This window comes from Callospermophilus lateralis, chromosome 2 (assembly GCF_048772815.1).
Source record: "Callospermophilus lateralis isolate mCalLat2 chromosome 2, mCalLat2.hap1, whole genome shotgun sequence".
Taxonomy (NCBI): Eukaryota; Metazoa; Chordata; class Mammalia; order Rodentia; family Sciuridae; genus Callospermophilus; species Callospermophilus lateralis.
In genome coordinates, this window is record NC_135306.1 from 20,620,785 (window position 1) to 20,642,549 (window position 21,765).

The window sequence follows — 21,765 nt, forward strand, 5'->3', positions numbered from 1 at the left end:
TAAACAGTAATGGCTTTTCTTTGGGAAATACGGTCTCCTGTGATAGTAATAGCAAATGTGAGATTCCATTTTGTTTTATGACTTCATCCTGTAAAAAAAACCATGCCAAGAAGAAGGGTCATCATGGGACAAGGTGTTCTTTTCCTTTTTCTATAGAAACCTTTAAGAACCCGGAACTACCCAATGGGGCATTGTTTCTGTAACTAGGGTAACAGGGCTCTGTTTCTGTAACTGGGGTGACTGGGCTAACTGTGATTGGTTAGGCTTCCCGCCACTTGACTGCACTCTCCCGCTTCTGTAACCTGGCTTGCATTGGCTGGACCCTGAACATCCCTTTTGCGATTTTCAGGCTTATAAGGAGCACCCTTGGAATTGTTCGGGGCTGATCAGGGGAACAGCTTTATGTTCTGGTCAGCCGCCACTGGTGTGCTTCAATAAAGGCTTGATTCGATTATACGTGAGTGCTCTGGAAGTCAGTTTATGAAACCCCGGGAAGAAGCTTTAACTATAACATCTGGGGGCTCGTCCAGGATCCATTTCTTCCCTATCCTCTCGCCAAATATGGCTCCAACCACATAGGCCTTTGGACCTGGGCCTCGGAATAGAGGGGAGCTCCTGAGAGAAGTTCCTCAGCCTCACTCCGAGGACGACTCCAATCTGTCCAAGGACGCTCCGAGAAGCCTCCTGCCGGCCGACAGACCTGGTGAGTGGCCTCTTCTGTGGGGGAAAAGGTCAGATTGGATGCAGTTGTTTACACCTTTCCAGGGACAGGACAGGACGAGACATTGTCACTGTCTCCCAGGAGGGCTCCCTGAGTGACGTCATCTATGACGTCTGTATCTGGGGGCAGGACTACACATGGTCTCTGCCCCACTGGCGGTCTCCCTGGGTGACCTCAGCGATTGTTGCTTGTCCTGTGTCTGTTCTGCTGTTTGTCGTTTCCCCAGCGTCTTCTTGCTGTTTGTCATTTGTCCAGTGTCTGTTCGCCGGCCGTTTGTCCTGTTTGTCTGTCCGTGTGTTGTGCGGGGCCCTTTTCCTGTTCTCATAACCGCTCTCTTTCATCAGGACCCCTTCGCTCCACCACATCATGCACAAGGAAGCGCTACAGAGGTCTCTACCTGGACCCCTTTAACCTGTTTTATTAACAATTTTCAGGACTTTGACTTTTAAAAAAGTTTGTTTTTGTTTGTTTCCTTTGTGTTCTGTGTTAATTTGTACCTCAGTGTGTTTCTAATGGAAAAAAATGGTTAAGAAGGTTTTAACTGTGCTCACTACAGCTGGCATTAAAATGTAAAGTGCTGCCATCAGGACTAAAAGAACGGTCAAAAGTAAAAGCTAAAGGTAAAAAGAAAAAGTCATTCTAGAGATTGCCTTCATTTAGGAACTGGGCCAGGTGGCCAACAGGGTAGATCATGTCAGTCCCTGTAGAGGACAGATTAAAACTAAAGTGTTTTATAAAATTATTATTCCTGAATTGTATAACAAAAAGCATGGTTTTGTCTAGAAAATTTGGCTTTTGTCTCTCAGTATTTGCAAGCATGAATAACTCCCAATTATTAAAAAATGGTCTAAATATTTTTCAATGTCAGGCTAAAAGTTGGTGGCCATCATCCAAGAAACCAGAAAAACCACTTTAAAATGGGACCCCAACCTGGGGGACTCTCCCAAGGAGACCAATGGAGCTGCGTCTTTGGGAAGTTCCTCCAGGGAAAAATTAGCCCCCTTCGTTTGTCTATGTTCCCTCAACTCTTTTCAGCTTTCATGAACAGGACCACCTCAGGAAAACAGTTAGAAAACTTTTAAAATTCTATATTTGTTAAATTCATAATTTTGATCCAATACGCTTAGGTTAACATGTTTTTCTGATTGCACTCTGCTTTATTCTAAGGCCAATTTACAAGGGTTAACACTCAATCTAATAGGTTTTTAAAAATAAGCTACAAGGCTTTTGTTTGTCTGTTTGCTTTGTGTCGGTGCACCAGTGTACTGTCCGTCTACATGTATTGCCATGTTTACATATGTTTGGTACAAAAAATTGACATATGAGCTCATAAATTGTAATTTTTTAAAAAATGGATCCAAATACTTAATATTTTTATGATTTAAAAGGTTAATATGATTTAAAAGGTTCATTTCAAATTGGGAAAATAAATAAAAGTACAAATGTCTTTAAAATTACTAATGCACATTTTTGTTTCTAGATGGTTAAACAGCTGTTAAAATGTTAATGTCTATAAAGTGTCTGACATCCATTGTCTCTAGGAGTTTTCAACAGGAAAAAAGATTACTGATACTATTCAATGCACTTGTCTGATACCTTGTTTTTAAAAAAAGATACATAAATTACATCTAAACATATATAAAATTAATCATGGATATGTTTGTTAGAGACATCTGATTGGTACAAAGTTAAAATGCTGACTGATAAATATAATATCAAGTACTCTTCTTAAATTCTATAAGGTAAAATACTTAAATAATATTGGTGTTTTCATAAATTGGTAAACTAAAAAAGAAATTTGAAATTATTTTGTGTTATTATAAAAACAAGGTTACTATAAATTACAAAGTCCCAACAGGTATAATTATACAAACAAAGAGTCAAGAGGTTTCAACTGTATTTCAATTAAAGTACTGTAAATAACAAATATTTCATCTTATTCAAGTGGATTAATTTATTTAAATTCAGAAATTTATAAGGGTTATTTCAAGGTACAAACAAAAAGAAATAATTAATGGATTAAAAATATTAAAAGGTTCTAGATATAAAAATATATTTAGTGAAAAACATTTCCATTTATAATTATAATACTTTATAATTATAATTATAAAGTATTATAATTATACTTAACACATAAAAGTCTTTATGTGGGAAAGTATAATTATAATACAACTAAGTAAACAACAAAAGGGTCTAATTAAGTAATATAAAGGTCTATAAATAAAAGACAAATATTAAAAGGTTTATATGTAACTAAGTTGGTTATATATATAACACAAATAGTTAAAACTATTCAAGGTTGTTCCCTAAGACAAATAATAATGTACTGATGTATTTATATGTTAAAATGACAAAAACTTCTAAAAATATTAATTACATTGTGTCTATTAAGTTTTATCCCCTAGAAGAAGTCATCTTAGAAAAATTAAATTTTCTACACCTGTGGCTAAACAGCAACTGTTTTTTTAAAGTATTTCCCTATATTACAGAGTCTAGATTTTTCTTTAAAAGCTAACCTTGGTTAATATAAAAACATCAATAAAAGTGTGGTACATTACTCTTCTTTACAGATTAAATGTGTTCGTATCTTTCAGGTATACAAGATAAAACCTTTAAGTTAAAGTTTTAAAGGAACATTTATCAAGTTGGTATTCTCCAAACTAAAATTGTCTGTAATGGTAATTTAAACTTATAAAGATAATAGATTGTATTGGGGATTTACTTATATTATTTGATTTTTTGAAACCAAATCTTATGTTACCTTTACACTAAAATATAAAAATTAAAAGATATTTTAAAAAGTAATGAGAGCCTAATCTATTTAAAGATTAATATCATAAAACATTTTGCCACTTAACACATGGAAAAAAAATGTTAAGGGCTCTCAGCCTTTCCTTAATTAAGGTTTCATATTATGTCATATTGTGCTACTAACATTCATACAGAGTCAGGAAACAAAACTTTATAAAATGATATCTAAAAAGAGAGAAAAATATTAGTTTTAAAACTAAAACACTTTACCTAAGATTGTGAAGAACCCTGCCTTACCTGATATAAGGCTCTGCCTCCCACCTTACAGCATGTCAGAATAACTTCAAAGTAGGCCAGATTTCAGTTGGTTTAAAGTTATATTCAAAGATTAATTTTATTGGAAAGATTACTGTGATCTCAAATAGGAAATATAATGTATAACTCAGCCAAGGTTCAAAATTATATACAAGATAAATACGTTTTTACTATTGTTAATTTCACTTTGTATTTTCATTATAACTAAAAGATAAATGATCACTACACTTAGAGCAACCAAGAGACCTTTATTGTGGCAGGGTCTGATTAACACAGAGAGAGAGAGAGAGAGAGAGAGAGAGAGAGGTGCAAAAGAGAGAGGGAAAGGAAAGTGCAAGAAAGAGAGAGAGAGAGAGAGAACAAAGGGTAAGAGAGAGGGAAAGAAAAAAGAGTGAGAGGGAAAATGAAAGAAAACAAAAGTAAGAGAAGAAAGAGAGAATAAGAGAGGGAGATCTGGCAACAGAAAGTTTTTATAGCCCAAATCTAATGGGGTCTCTGGGTCTGCAAACTGCCTTGTTGGCATACAGTGATTGGATCATACAGTAATGCTAAGGTGTCATCTTCTGCCTTCAGGCAGATCTTCAGCATTACATAAATTAATAAATAAAATAAGAATATTGTGTTATGTAAAAATTAACTGTAAAGTTATAAACATTAAAGTTAAAACCCAGCATTCTAACTTTAAAACTGATAAAACTGACTTGCTGGATGTTTAAGGCCAAACTTAAAGGTTAAAATAAAGGGCCAAAGAAATCAATATTTGGCTCTTGCCCTCTGAGTCAACCTGAACCCAGGACAAGGGGAAAAGCTTTGCAACTCCGGGCCACATACCCTTCTGATAAGGGAGATTAATGAGACCCCTGGAGAACAGAAAGCCAATGAGTGTCCATGCTGCAAAAAAGGAGGGTCATGGATGCTTCCAAGGAAAACCACATGGTCAGCAAGACCTTGACCTGCCGCAGTCTGGCTGGGCACAATTCAGGAGCCACTTGTCAAAAGAAATGAAATTTATTTTTAGAACCACACACCTCACCACAAAACTCCTCAGGAAAAACCCTCAGAGCCCAACTGCCACCACCGGCTTCTCACAAGCCTCTCAACCTCCCCCACTCCTCCTGCTCTTGAGGCCGATTGGCTGGGTCATGTGGGCGGAGCCAAAAAAAGTCCCCCAATGAGCAGCTCCATAGTCTGAAAGGGCGGGGAAACAGCCCAATGAGCATCACCACAGAGGAGCCAATTAGCTAGAAGTTGCTGGGGCCGCTGTGAGCCAATCATCAGCTGGCAGCTGGAAGTTTGCTGGCAGCTGGAAGTTTGCTGGGGCCCCTTCGACTGTGGCTCTCAACATCTCCCCCTCTCTGTTTAAACAACAAGCATGTGGCTTAGGGACCATGCCTGCCTTAGGTTGTCCAATAGTATATATGGTCCTTACTGGTAATCGGATGAGCTAACCTCAAGGCGTCAGTCTCCTGTCTTAGGTTGGTACCATTGCAATTGTATCTTACCCGTTATTGACTACTGGTTCAGCATACAGCCACACTTGTGGATAGATCTTTGTACCAGCAGGGGGTGAGGTTCTTTGCCTCACCTCTGTTGGCCCCCAAATTTTAGCTGAACGACCATGACAAGTAGAAGGGAGGAAGATACACCAAGCCAATTGACGGCTCCTTTTGGAAAAATTGTACCACTGATGACACCATCAGCAAAAATACCCCAACACTACCACAAGTTGCTCCTCCAACAGATAGTTCACAATGTATACAAGTGAGTTCACAATGCATACAAGTGATACATAGTCCAAGGAAGTTCTGCAAGCAGTTCAGTGATGGCTATTGCAGAAGCTGTAGATTGGTTTTATCTTTTTCTTTACCGGCACTGGGATGAAGATAGGAATTCTGGCAATAATGGCTAAAGAAAAAATTATGTAACATTCCAGAAGGCACTAAAAGAGAAAAATTTTCTTAACAATTTACATTATCTTGAACAGAATTATTAAATATAATGAAAAGGAAAGGTGAAAGTAAACAGATCTGTTAACCTCCTTTTTTGTTCACATTTTAAAACAATCCTCAACCGCTGTTTACCCAATTTAAATTAAACCATTTAAATCACGTGAATAAAAGAAATTATTTGGATCCATTTTTTCATGAGCGCTCATCATATATGATATATGGATATACGTACATACAAACATACAACATAAAACACAAGTGTGCACATATAATATAATACGTACAACACATAACATAATAGTAAAGGCCTTATAACTTTTTACAGGTGAAATCTCCATTGCAATGTTTAAAAACTCTATAGTCAAAAAATAGAACTGATCAGCAAAACATTAACCTAGGTCTGTATGAGCTCAAAAAACAAAATAGAACTTCATGATGTGGGAAAGGGTGATAATAAAATAGATATTGAAAAAAGCATCCTGGTTCTGTCCCAGATGTAAGGATAGCCAAACTGGAGTTTGGGATATCAGCTGTTATGGAATTGAGCCAAATCATCTTCTTTTTGGTCTGTAGAAATCACTTTAGTTAATCTCTTTGGAATCCAAATCGGCTGCTGTTCTCCCTGTGGAAACACATAAACAGACCCCCGACTCCAGACAATCACTGGGTCAGAACCTTAGTTAATCTCTTTGGAATCCAAATCGGCTGCTGTTCTCCCTGTGGAAACACACAAACAGACCCCTGACTCCAGACAATTACTGGGTCAGGACCTTTCCATTGTCCTGTTAGACTATCCTTCCAAAGTACCTTGGGCTTATGTACATTTTTTGGACACATATGCCTTTCCGCAGCACTAAGCCCTGATGAATCCAAATTTAAAAAGTTTAGAGTAAAAAGAGTTATTTTAAGTTTATCTTTGGGGAATATATACCCCTTCCCAATTCCCTCTTTTTGCTTTAATAAGTACATTTTAATAGTTTGATGAGCTCTTTCAACTATGCCTTGTCCCTGTGGATTGTATGGGATTCCTGTTATATGAGTAATGCCAAATGATGAGCAAAATTGTTTAAAAGAGGTAGAAGTATAACCAGGGGCATTATCTGTTTTTAACTGTTTTGGAACACCCACAGTGGCAAAATTTTGTAAGCAATGAGCTATAATATCTTTAGTTTTTTCTCTGGCATGAAGGGAGCCCATCAAAAATCCAGAAGAAGTATCAACTGTAATGTGCAACTATTTTAATTTTCCAAATTCTGGCAAGTGTGTGATGTCCATCTGCCAAATATGGTTAGGTATCAGTCCTCTAGGATTGATTCCAAGATTAACTTGTGGTAAAAAGGTCACACAATTTTGACATTGTTTTATTATTTGTCTAGCTTGTTCCTTAGTTATTTTAAAACACTTTTGTAAAGTATTAGCATTGACATGGAACTTTTTATGAAAATTTGTAGCTTCTTCTACATGTATATCATGTGTAGTTTTATCTGCTAAATCATTGCCCAAACTAAGGGCTCCAGGCAATCCTGTATGTGCCCTGATATGTCCTATAAAAAATGGATCTTTTCTGTCCCAGATTAGACTTTGTATAGTGGAAAGCAAAGAGAAAACAGTAGAGGAAGGGGAAATCCTACCAGCATCTTCAAGGGATACTATAGCATTAACTATATACTGACTATCAGAAAATAAATTAAATTCAGAATCTTTAAACATCACAAAAGCTTGTAATACTGCTTTAAGCTCTACCTTTTGAACTGATTGTTTGGGTACTAAAAATGTAAAAGTTTGATCAGGTGTAACTATTGCTGCTGTACCATTATTTGACCCATCAGTGGATATATTTGGAGCATTCATGATAGGTGTTTTTCTTGTCATTTTTGGAAAAATTACAGGATGCAATGACCAAAAAGACAATAAAGGATTGGATGGTAAGTGGTTGTCAAATGAAACATTAGATTTGCATATGATTATTGCCCAAGTATTTAACTCATTAGCTAACTCATCAATTTGATCCATAGTATATGGAGTAATAATTTTATTGGGAGAAATTCCAAACACTCCCTTTGCTGCTTTTATTCCTTTGAGTATTAATTGTCCTACAGCCTCAGGATATCTAGTAAGAATAGTGTTATGAGAATAAGATAAATGTATCCATAATAATGGACCTTCTTGCCAAAATACTCCTGTAGGAATATTTTTTTGTTGGTAGTACAATAAATAATAAAGGCAAACTTATATCAATTCTATCCAAATGCATATTTTCCATATATGTTTCAATGATTTTTTAATGCCTTTCTTGCTTCAGGCATTAACATTCGGGGTGAATTTGGATCTGATGGACCTTTTAGGATATCAAATAAAGGTCCCAACTCTCCTGTTGGTATACCTAGATAAGGCCTTATCCAATTTATGTCTCCTAATAACTTTTGAAAGTCATTAAGTGATTTGAGTTGATCTACTCATATTTGAATTTTTGGTGGACGGACCATGGTTGAGGATAATAGAACTCCTAAATAATTAATTAGAAAATTTAATTGTACTTTATCTATTGCTATCTCTAGATTATAATTTTTTAATAAGTTTGTAAGTGTGGCATAATATTCTAGCAATGTGTTTTTATCTTTGTGTGCTAATAATACATCATCCATATAGTGAAATATTTGTAGTTCAGGATTTTGATTTCTAAGTGGCTGGATTACTTTGTTAACATAAATTTGACACATAGTTGGGCTGTTAGCCATCCCTTGAGGGAATACTTTCCATTCATATCTCTGATCAGGACCTTCATGATTCAGTGCAGGGATAGTAAATGCAAAACGTGGACTATCCTCAGGATGAATTGGAATTGAAAAAAAACAATCTTTAATATCTATAACTAAAACATACCAGGTTTTTGGCAAAGCAGACAATTGAGGAATCCCCGATTGAGCAGGTCCCATAATAACCATCTCATTATTAATGGCTCTTAAATCTTGCAATAATCTCCATTTATCAGATTTATTTTTGATGACAAAAATGGGAGTATTATGGGGAGATACAGAAGGTTGTATATGTCCTTCCACTAATTGTTGTTTGACCAGGTCATGGGCTGCTTGTATCTTTTCTTTATTCAGGGGCCACTGAGGAACCCATACTGGTCTTTCTGATTTCCAAGTAATTTTTATTGTCTCAGTGGCCCTTTCTGAAAATCCAACCCATGTCTGTCCATTCCTTGATCTATTTGTATTGGTGCTGCTATACCTTGTTCTTGTTTTTCTAATCTTTTTCCTTTCCTAAAACCTTGTCTAGTCATAATAGTGGGTGCATTTTGGTTGATGTTATTTGTTAATGTCAAACCTAATTGATCTAGGACATCTCATCCCCATAAATTTACAGGAAGATGATCCAATACATATGGCTGTATAGTTCCTTCACATCCTTCAGAATCCTTCCAATCTAATACCATTGCACTTTTATGGGGATTAGTTGCCACTCCTAGGCCTTGAAGCATTTGAGTGGCTTGTTGTAATGACCAATGTTTTGGCCATTCTTGATGAGAGATGATGCTAAGGTCTGCACCTGTATCCATTAGCCCATTAAATTCATGTCCTTGAATATTTAATTTTAGCATGGGGCGAGAATCTAAATTTAAAGAAAGCATAGCCCAATCTACACCTGTGGAGCCTAATCTCTTGGAACCTCTTTCTACAGTACGACTGGAAATTTTATCATGTAGGCTGGGTATTATTAGTAGCTGTGCTATTCTATCTCCTGGTGAAATTACTGATATACCCTTTGGAGAACTGGCTATAATTTTTATTTCACCTTCATAATCGGGATCAATTACCCCAGGACTTATCATAAGCCCTTTTAGAGTAGAAGAGTTGCATCCCAATAATAAGCCTACTGCTCCTTTGGAAAGAGGTCCTTTTACCCCTGTGGGAATGATTTGAACTCCCGTCTCTGGAGTTAGTACTGATCTGGCGGAGGCACAGATGTCCAACCCTGCGCTCCCTCTGGTTTGTCTGATGAGGGATCTAATGGACAATGTGTCCTGGGCACTACCCTGATGGGATTGCTGGGTTCCTCCAGTGCTCCATATATTTGTGGTTTTGGGCCCCGGAGCATTGGGCCCCCCTGTCCATTTTTTGGCAATGGAGCCCGATGCCTTTCTCCACGATATCGTGGATAAACACCTGGTCCTTGTTCATTTTTTGATAATGGAGTACCCTCTATGGTGGGGTTTGAGAACGGCATTCATTAGCCCAATGTCTCCCTCTACAGCATCGTGGGCAAAAACCCGGTATTCTACTCCTTTGATGCCTAGTTTTGTTAAACCCTCCTCCTATGGGGCAATTCCTTTAAAATGTCCTGTTTGTTCACAATTGTAGCATGTTCTTGGCCTGGCATCTAAAGCCTGTTTTAATGTCTCTGGCATCTAAAACCTGTTGTACTACAGCTGCCATGACTTGCCCTTATTCATTAATGTCTCTACATAATTTAATATATGTGTTGAAATCTTCATGTTTCCATGGTCTAATGACTTCTCTGCACCAACGATTCGCTTGCTCGTAAGTCAGTTGTTTATTAATGGCATTGCTTGTTCTGTATTCCCAAAAACTCTGGTAGCTGTTTGAATAAGCCTATCTACAAATTCAGCATAAGGTTCATTAGCTCCTTGTATTACCTTAGATAATTGACCTTGTAAACCTCCATGTCCTTGTAAAGTCTTCCATGCCTTAACTGCATCTGCAGCAATTTGTGCGTATACACCAGGATCATATGCAATTTGTTGCTGCTGATCCTCATAAGGTCCCTTTCCTAACAACATATCTAGATTTTTCCGAGGATGACCAGCTGCTGCATTTTGCCTAGCCATCTGCTTGCAAAATTCCTCATTGGCAACCTTCCATAACAGGTATTGTCCTCCATTTAGCATAGCATTACACATATTAGCCCAATCTGCTGGCATCATGTTCAAATTGGTAATGGATTCGACCATTACCAGTGAAGGGTGCTTGAGGACCATAGGTTGTTACAGCCTCTTTTAGGCTGCTTCACTTCTTTGAAATTTAAAGCATGGTGAATTTGCTGCCCTCCTGCCTCAAATACAGGGCATGTTAATATTTGAGATCCTGTCTCAGGATCCCAACTATCAACTGCGGGGGTTGGGAGCCTCCCAGCATATGGAGGTGGTGCTGTTGGTTGGACACTTACGCCCTCTGGTGATAGAAAGGTGTTAGTAGCAGTCTCCTGTAGAGGTGGCGCTGTTGGTTGGACACTTACACCCTCTGGTGATAGAAAGGTGTTAGTAGCAATCTCCTGTTGTAACTTTCCCCCTGATGGCTTTTTCTGCTCTAAACTTTCTTCCTCTGTTTGACTAGTTCGAGAGACCTTCTCTTTTACTTGAATCTTTTCCTCTGACTAGCTTGAGAGACCTTCTCTTTTACTTGAATCTTTTCCTCTGTCTGACTAACTTGAGAGACCTTCTCTTTTACTTGAATCAATATGTCTTCTCCTTCCTCTACCATTGTCTGAACTGAAGGCTTTGGACTAAGCAAACAAGATACAAACGTCCACAATGGCAATGTGCCAACTGGCAGAGTTCCTGGGCTTTTCTTTTCTATCTTTTTAAATCTTCACCATGATGGTTCCATTGTGATATATTTAACAACTCCTCCTTAAAAAGCCATGGGCTACATTTTTGCATTGTATCAACGTATGCCCTGACTGCTCTTGATTTTACTGGAATGCCTCCTTCCTCTAACAATTTACTTAACACTCTTTCGGTTTGTTTTTTACTAATTTCTGATCCCATATTTCTACTATAATACAACCCAACAAGATGATGCCAAACAAAGCTGAGACAGAATGAAACAAAAATGGAACAACAAAAAATCATTATAGCCTTTCTATCCTCCTGAAATGTCCATCCGTCCTTTCTCCCTATCTGTTCCTCAGACGCAAATAGTTTTTCCTCAGATGTGAGCGGTTTTTCTTCCGTCTCACTCATCTCCAGGGACAGGCAACTTAAAGCAAAAGTGGAGCAAAACAAAAGAAGAATCTTAAAATGGCTCCCCATCCTCTCACCCTGCCCTCAGGGGCGAGCAGTTTACCTTATCACTTACCCTCAGTCGTTCCCCGTGCGGCCCACCAAATGCCGCAGTCTGGCTGGGCACAATTCAGGAGCCACTTGTCAAAAGAAACGAACTTTATTTTTAGAACCACACACCGCACCACACAGCTCCTCAGGAAAAACCCTCAGAGCCCAACTGCCACCACCGGCTTCTCACAAGCCTCTCAACCTCCCCCACTCCTCCTGCTCTTGAGGCCGATTGGCTGGGTCATGTGGGCGGAGCCAAAAAAGTCCCCCAATGAGCAGCTCCATAGTCTGAAAGGGTGGGGAAACAGCTCAATGAGCATCACCACAGAGGAGCCAATCAGCTAGAAGTTGCTGGGGCTGCTGTGAGCCAATCATCAGCTGGCAGCTGGAAGTTTGCTGGCAGCTGGAAGTTTGCTGGGGCCCCTTCAGCTGTGGCTCTCAACATTGACCCATCCCAATGCAGCCAACACTAACAGAGCTAAAATGTTTCTCACAAGTTCCCCAAGAGTGTCCTCCAAGGAAACTCAGCTGACTCAGCAATAGATAGAAACAAGGTCAGTTTGACTGACTTGGTCTTAAACACCTAGCAGTTAAAAACCAAAATACAGCCATTCCTGGGCATTTAAGGAAAAAAAATAGTTATTTTAATGTAACTTAAAATGTACACTTGTGTTAACACCCCTCAAATGAGTAAGACTGGAGACAACAGAAGAGAGATTCTTAGGCAAAAATGCCTGATAACTACCAATAAACATTGCCAGAAGTTTTTAGTCAGTTTAAGGCCCCCAGATCTTCCTAACTTCCTACACAGGTAGATGTAATCAGTGTATGCTAGTATAATTATCTAGCCCTAAGTAACAAGATAAATGGATCTCGACTAAACACAGCTGTCATGCCAATAAAGATATTTTACAAAAATCAGATGACATTATCTAACTTAACTAAATGTTGTGTGTACATTCCTGATAGCTCTGACAATGTTAATGATTTATATTTTCTAAATAGGGGGCCTTGTTAGGCCTTGTTGTGGGAACAATTTCTCAGGTCTTCCACCTCCTGATAAACAATTATTAATTTCCATCATTTTTTCATGATATTCATTGACAAATTTCAGATGCTACAACAGCTATTTTGTATTAATCTTACTTCAGCACTCATGCATTTTTGTTTCTCTCATAAAAGTGCCCATCCCAGGTGAATTTACAACCTGTTTTTCCTGAACCAGATTTCTATCATGGACTCCTTGTCCCTCTCAATTTCTAAAAAAGGACTCCAAACTGCTTGCCCACTGCACATCGCCCCCTTTCAGCTCGAAGCAGCCAGAACAGTCATCGCCCTATTTCCCTACAGCAGTAGGAGGTCCCTAACATTAGGTCCCTAACATTATGGTCAATATAAATGTTTGCCAATATGACTGGCTCAGGAACATGTACCTGGGAAACTACTCCCAAGATCACCCTGGGTGATCTCCCAGAAAGATACACTTGCTTCCACAACCCAACTTATAAGTGGAACAACTCCCCATTTGCAAAAAATTTTGCTTCCCGGGTCCCACTTCAACTCCTTGCCTAAATCTCCAAACTGTCAATAACTTTGAACTATGTAACCCACAATTTTGATGGAGTAAAAGGAAAAGAACACCTGGACTTATTACAAGGCCAGGGCCCACTGATTTATCAACTTAGACTGGCTGCCCCCATTTTAGTTCCCCTCCTAAGTGGTTTGGGACAGCTGGATCTCCTGCTTTGGGAATTGCAGCTTTTATCACAGGCTCTTAAAAATTTTAAGTCCCTCAGCTGTCAAATAGATATAGATTTAGGAAAACTAAAAAGGTCAATCTCCAAACTAGAGGTTTCACTAGACTCTCTGACAGAAATAGTCTTACAAAACAGATGAGGTCTAGAGGATTTTGTATGGCTCCAGGAGAAACTTGTTTCTATGCAAACCATTCTGGGATAATAAAGGACAGTTTGATGCTTGTGAGAAAAGGTTAAAGGAAAGAGATAAAGCACCAGAAACTTCAGGCAATTAGTTCCAAAACCAATTCTCATGGTCCCCTTGGTTGACTACCATCATTTCAGCTGTACTTGGGCCCCTAGTACTTCTCCTGATTGGGATTACTGTAGGACCCTGCCTCTTAAAAACCATCCTAAAACATATACATAAAATTGTAGGTGAGGTCAGACTTATGGTCTTGCGAACCCAGTGTGGACATTAGACACAGAAGGATGGGAAAAAAAACTGAGGCCTAATGATGTGCAAGATTGACATCAACAGTACTAAAACCGGTGGGGAATGTGATAGTAGAAGCAAATGTGACTCCATTTTGTTTTGTGACTTCATCCTGTAAAACAACCATGCCAAGTAGAAGGGTCATGACTGGGGCAAGATGTTCTTTTCTTTTGCTATAGAAACCTTTAAGAACACAGAACTACCTAATGGGGCATTGTTTCTGTAACTAGGGTAACGGGGCTCTGTTTCTGTAACTGGGGTGACTGGGCTAATTGTGATTGGTTAGGCTTCCCTCCACTTGACTGCAGGGGCTGATCAGGGGAACAGCTTTATGTTCTGGTCAGCCGCCACCATTGGTGTGCTTCAATAAAGGTTTGATTCGAAAATACGTGAGTGGTCTGTGAAAGGTTAATAAAATAGGTACTTGTCACTATGTTTTTCTGTATGCTTATCAAAACACTGTTGAAATCCTGAGAACTGTTTGCTAATCTTGTTCCCAGAATGTGCTGTCCCCAACTGCCAAACTGCAGAATGCACTCCCTCACTCAGCTGCAGGCAAACTGCCCACTCGCCCTGACCCATCAATGAACTTCCCTCCCTGCCCTCTCCAAGAAAAGTATATAAGCTCTGCTTAAGCTGTTCTCAGGGCTCTATCTCTCTTTGCTCTAGTGAGCTCTGAGCCCCAGCATGCTGGTCTCCCAATAAACCCTTTGCTGTTGCATGAGACAGTCTCTTGGTGGTCTCTTCCTCCGACGTTTCGCCGGTCCCTTACAGTCTGGAAGTCAGTTTATGAAACCCTGGGACGAAGCTTTAAATATAACACTCCTGGTGACTGTGATGTCTCCAGAGAGAAAGTTGTTTCTTTCTTTTTTTTTTTTAAGAGAGAATATTTGGGGCTGAGGTTGTACCTCAGTGGTAGAGCACTTGCCTAGGATGTGTGAGGAACTGGGTTAGATTCTCAGCACCACCTATAAATAAATGAATAAAATACAGGTCCATCAACATCTAAAGAAAATTTAAAAAACAAGAAAGTAGTTGTACGTAAATGCAGTAGATCAATGTCACTAACATATTGATAACAGATTTCATTATCAGCAAAATAATTTGTATTTTCTTCAAGTTAAAGTTGTTGTTCTCTATTAACATAATTAAATCTTGAAAACAAATTGTACTACAAAACAAATTGTAGTACAATATCATATATAAAATTACATAATACACAATGTGAGATGCCATCCATGAAGCTTCCTGAGTGGTCTTTTACTCGGAACTGAGCCATGGGGAGACTTAGGTCTCCCTTGGGGAATGATTCCGGCTTTTCCGTGGGTAGACTGCCCAAAGTGTGAGATCTCTGCCCTTGCTCTACCAGTGGTACAGCTCTCTCTGGACTTGGGCGTAATCCACTGGGACCTGGATAGCTCACCTCCTACCTTATTTGGCAAAAGAACGTTTCATGGAAAAATCTTTGATGCTTCCCCCATATAAATAAAGCAACCAGAGACTCTCTTTGTCCACTTTGGAAGCTGGAACCCTAAGGTGGAAGAGTGTCTGGGGCTGCCCTGACCAGGAGCTGAGCACGCCCCTTAGCCTTGAGTAATGGGGTGTGCAACTGGCATCCCCTGAAGTGTGAGGCAGATGGGCCTCACACTCACTAGGCAAGGGAGTGCAGCTCTGGGAGTGGGCATCACCCAATGAAACAGGGCCACACCCCCTGTTTTGCTGTAACACAATCCCCTTCCCTTATTTGGGTGGAATGTCTCCCCCTAAATAAAAACAGGGGCTCAGGGTGTGCTTGCTCACAGCCTCTTGCCTCCCTTGTTCCCCTTGCCCTCCAGCGTAGGAGCTGAGACCTCAGAGCCCTCCTTGAACCCTGGAAAAGGTATTTCTGCGTTTGTGTGGTCCTTTTGTTGCCAGCCCAATTCACATTGAGTGACCCTGACTCCATGGCCCACGTGGGACATGGGGGATAGAAGAGCTGTCCCACACCCACTTTCTAAAATTACTTCCTGGGTCCTATGGTTTCTTCACCATTTTCTCTTTCTTTGCTTTATTTCGCAGCCAGCCCATTACCCGCAGAGGAAACCCTAATTCCACCACCTGTGCAGGACGCAGGCCAGAACAGACGACAATGCAATTCATTATTCATGGAGACCTGGACTCAGATTCAGTAGGTCTGGTGTGCAGCCTGACATTCAGCTTTCTCGAAGACGCCCAGGTGATACCAGAACTGCTGCTCTATGGTCCACACTTTGAACAGCAAGACATTCAATTATGAAAATGGATTAGAACAACAATACGAGCTCCCTGTAGAGTTAACTCCTGAGTTGGGGGTGGTAATCACAGGGGACCATCCATATCAGTGATTTTTACCACTGGTGATTTTCCCACATGAACTATGTAGGGATAAAAGACAAGATGCCACATTGTTTTCCGGGTGGTAGATGTGTGGGTAACTGTTAGTCAGTTCTCCATTACTATAGCAAATACCTGAGATAAATCAACTCATAAAGTGAAAACGTTTATTTTGGTCCAAGCTTTTGATTTTTCAGCCCAGAATTGGATGGGCCTGTGTCGAGGCAGCACATAATGGCAGAAGCATACAGTGGAGCAAACTGCTTGCCTCCTGGCTGGGGAGACAAAAGTGGGGGCACAGGCTGTGGCCACTCAAAGGCACTTCTCCAGTGACCTGAAGACCCCTCACTAGGCCTGGCTCTTAACAATCCCCCCACCCCCCACACAGCACCAGAACTTGGGGACCAAGCCTTCAACACAGGGGCCTTTGGGGGCATTTCAGATCCAAACTGTAGCAGTAATTATTATTTTCTGCTTCCTGTTTTCTGTGTTCTTCAAATTTCTCCAAAACACGAGAGAAAAGAAGAAAAGAAAGGAGTAAAGAAAACAGAGTTTTAAGCTGCGAGCTCTGGGGGCTCTAGAACAACCTGTTCCCTCTCAGCACTTCCAGAGACAGATATTCTTTGGCTCTTGGCCTCTTCCTCTGTCTTCAGAGCCAGCACCAGGCCAAGTCCTTCTGGCATGACCCTCTCTCTGCTTCTTTCCTCCGTCTCCCTCTTCCACTTGGAGTGATTTTTGGATTTCCCCAAGCCCATCCAGATAGCACAGGATGATCTGCACCTCAAATTCAGCTGACGGGAATGGAACCCTCCTCTGCCATGGAGCCTAGCCTGCTCACAGGGTGCTAGCACATGCACATGTCTGGGGACCGCATTCTGCTGGGGAGTCTTCCCTGCCCTGCTCCAGCCTCCAGCCCAGCCCATGTGTTCTCCTGCCTCGGGCTGTCTTTGTTCTTCTGATTCAGGTTATTTCTCCCACTATTTTCTAGAAAGTAACATTCTTCTCCTCCTTTCCTCCTCCTCCTCTTCTTTCTTTTTTGCCTCCTTATAACAAAAAGGCACAATTAAAAGACAACTAGAACATGACAGAGCAATTCAAGTCTAGGTGCAGAGAATACTCAGAAGACACATTTGGGGAAAGCCTGTGGGAAACCTCAGAATCCACAGGGCCCTGGGCAGAGCGCTCAGAAATTTCCTGTCTCAGCAAAATGAACAATTAGTTCTAGATTCAATGCTGTTCTGCTCCCATCTGACAAATATTAAAAACAAGATCCAAAAGGATCAAATTGTTTCCAAGTAATTTAACTATATCTCAGAATAAAGCTCAAAAATATTTATAGAGCCGGGCACAGAGGTGCATTTCTGTAATATCAGTGGCTCAAGAGTTTGGTGTGTTCAAACCCAGCCTTAGCAACAATGAGGCACTAAGCAGCTCAGTGAAAGCCTGTCCCTAAATAAATATAAAATAGGGCTGGGGATGTGGCTCAGTGGTTGAGTGTCCCTCAGTTCAATCCCCAGTACCTTCTCAAAATAGGTATAAAAATAAAGATGATCCAATCACAATGTCTGGTACTCAATTTAAAAAGTTACCTGGCACATAAAAAGCAGGAAAATATGATCCCAATGAGGAGCAATGTATAAATTAATTAAAACTGACACAAATGTTAGGCTCAACGGGGACATAGAGATCCTAATTATAACTCAACTCCTCAGATAAAAACTAACAATTGTGAGATAAAACATATACTACTACAAGAATATTAAAGGAAATTCTTAAGGTTCAAGAAAAATGATACCAGATAAGAAAACAGAACAGTAATTACAGATGCATATTTTTTTAATTATAAAATTTTTTTAATTAAAAATGATTGTCTATAAACAACGTAATAACAATGGAGTGTGCAGTTTTAACAGGTCAGTGTAAACTGTGGGACCAAAACAACACCAGGGCTGGGAGGGGAGAAGTGGAAGAAGACTGTCGTGATGCTCTTGCTCCACATACACACACTCCAGCAGGGAAGGTCAGACCCTCCAACTCCCCGCTAACACAACAAAGCTGCAGTGGGTGGTTGTATGTTTGCCCCTTAAGCGTCTCCATCAGAATTTCTCTGGATATAATAAACCCCGGGTCAGAGGGAAGTCTGCATGAGGGCATATGTGCAAAGAGTATTTGATAAGAACTGTAGAGCTGCTCCCATCCACAGCTCCACCAATGGCACATGAGCGTTCCTCTAGTCCCCTCTCTGCCAACCTGGTTTCAGGCAGCTCTCTCATTCCTGCTATTGTAATGGGCATAAGTGGGTGTCTCCAAGTGGATGGAATTTCTATTTCTCTGGATACTAGGGAGTTGGAGGGTTGGAGAGTCTCTTCCTCCACTCATTCGCCTTTGGTGTTTCCTCTTCTGTAACCTGCCTGTTCATATTTCTATTGACATTTCTGTCTTTATTTTTTTGAGAATATATAGGATGCCCTGGAATATTATAACTTAGTCTTCTCACAATTGTCACTGTGTATTTACCTCAATGTCTTTGACACCATTACACATTTTATGAGATCCATCATGTTTAGTGGGGAAGAGGTTGCTTATATTTTGTGCTTTTAAATTTTTGTTTTGGAAGTTCTTTGCTAGAATGCAAAGTATCCTCCTATATGTTCTCCTATTAACTTGATATCTTCATCTTTCAAATTTATGCCTGTATCAATTGGCTTTGTTACTATAACAAATACCTGAGATAATTAACTTATAAAGAGATAAGGTTTGTTTTGACTGACAGTTCTGAAGGCTTCAGTCCAGGATCAGTCCAACGCATCATGGCAGCAGTGTGTGGCAGAGAAAACCACTCCTCTCATCAGACAGGAAACAGAGAGAGAATTCAAAATGATGAAGTGTCCCCAAATCCCCTGTGGAGGCAACACCTTTAATGACCTAAGGACCTCCCATGAGGTTCTACCTCCTGAAAGTTCTACTACCTCCCAGTAAGGCCATTTGGGGACCAAGCTTTTATATGGGGAGGGGGTATTACCAGGGATTGAACTCAGGGGCACTCGACCACACAGCCATATCCCCAGCCCTATTTGGTATTTTATTTAGAGACAGGGTCTCACTGAGTTGCTTAGTGCCTCGCTTTTGCTGAGGCTGCTTTGAACTCGAAATCCTCCTGCCTCAGCCTCCCAAGCTGCTGGGATTACAGGGTGCTCCACCACACCCCACTGTGTTTCATTTTTTTGCCTGCTCTTCTGTTGACACGTGGAACCAGAATGCCCCAGCAATGGCCATAGCTGATTCAATGGGATCTTCACTGTGTCCCTGGATGGAAGTGTCCCCTTCTAGACCTGCAGAGTTAATACGCTATAGGGAAGGGAAGTGTACATCCCTAGGAGGTTTGCTGAGAGTGATGGAAAGTGGAACCACATCTACTTCTATTCCTTAATTTCCAGACCCTGGGACATTGACTTAGGTTGCCTAGAAGGGTGGTAGCTTTTCCTCATGGGGTGTTAACTCTAAAATGAGATCTTGGCTGCTCTTAGAGAGGCTGTTTTGCTATTCGAATGGTCTGGTGGGTTCTGGGTGATGAAGAATGTGATAGACTTAGTGACTCCCATGGTCATATGCCAATTACCCTTCCTCTTTTGTCTGAGGTAGGATCTTTAGCTTTGATCCCTTGCTGATCTCCAGGAATCCAATTTCCGTGTTGGCTGAAGCCCCACAAACCCACATACAGAATATGAGTTGATCCCTGTCAGGATGGCAGCTACTCCTTCTATTTTGCAAGAGATCTGATACAGTCAAGTGGCCACCAAGTGGCTGGTTCATTTCCTTCGAGCATGATCCTGTATCAGGGTTCCTTGTCAGTGGTGCTGCTGATAGGTTGGATTTTCAGCAACAGCAAAAGCTAGATCTGTTGGACCATATGTAGCCTCCATTCCAACTACCATGGCTTCTCTGTTAATGAACTCATTATGCCAACACTCAGGTTGCTAATGACGTCTGTTGGCTGAGTTAGGAAATTGCACTTGCTAGTGTTCTGACAGCACTTTGCCCCCAAACATAATATTCCATTTTAGGACTTCCCTGTTGCACAATGAGCAAGATGAACTTTCCTCCATGTGGGTGTAACGTTAGGCCCTATAGCACATGTTGACATTTTCTAAATTTGTAAAAATCATTATAAGTTGTACATTATTATTTAAAGTGATCTTACTACCTTAAATAAAGTTTTAAAGATATTCATACAACTATGTCTTTGTAAAGATTATTTTGAAAAAAATGAAAAAAAAAGATTATTTTGACATAAGTCCCTTGAGATGTCATTTCTGGGTCAATGCCATATCAAATTCTAAATTTTCCCAAACAATTCATTACATCACTGTCCTAAATAATACTACTAACTTGCTTTTACCTATCAATATTTAAACTTGAGATTTAATGATAATAACAAATTTACCTAAATTGGTGAATAAAAGACTATTCAATCTTCTATTTCATTTTTTATTATTAACAATACATAAAATACTTTTCCTATGCTCATTACCCATAGACATATCTTATTCTAAAAAGGTGTCTCTTTATACCCTCCACGTCCTTTGTAGAGGTTACATCTCCTAAGTTAAAACTCTGCCTCTCACCTCATTGCAAGTTAAGATAATCATTCAAGTCCATTTAAAGTTAGTTTCAAATATAAATTTCTACATGCAACTTATTATAATATTTTTCATTTCATAATTCCATTAACATCAAAATCAAATCATATATTTGATAAAAATTAAGTTATTCCAACTCAATAATATTGGCCTTGTCATGCCCAATGAATAACTCTTGCCGAGTTTCCTGGTCAACTAAATATAATAAGTCTCTTTTTATTATTAAAATACTTTTACTATACTGGTCTATTATATGCAGATTAAGGCTAATGATACTCTAACTTATATCAATCTTTTCTTCAATTTTAATCAATAAAAAGGGGGAAAAACAGAACCATACATACCCATGATAAATCTTACAAAAATATTTTAAACAATTTCTTTAAATTGTGATACTAAGATCTTACTGCTGGTGAACATGGTACAATACATTAAATCAGATTTAAAAGGGAGAATCTAAACCTGTCATCACGGAAACCTGACACGGGAAGGTAAAACCCAACCCCAATGTTACAGCCATGCAGGCTTCATGAGCTGTCAGGTGAGGAAATCTATGGAAAGACTTCTCTGGACTCAATGCCCCAGGCCCCCTTAATGCACCTTACAATGTGGACAGGAGAATCCAACCCAATATTTATTAGTAATACTCATGTGATGGATGATCTTATAGATACTCACATTACACCTCCATGTGACTGGATTTCAGCATTCTAGCTACAGTAGGAA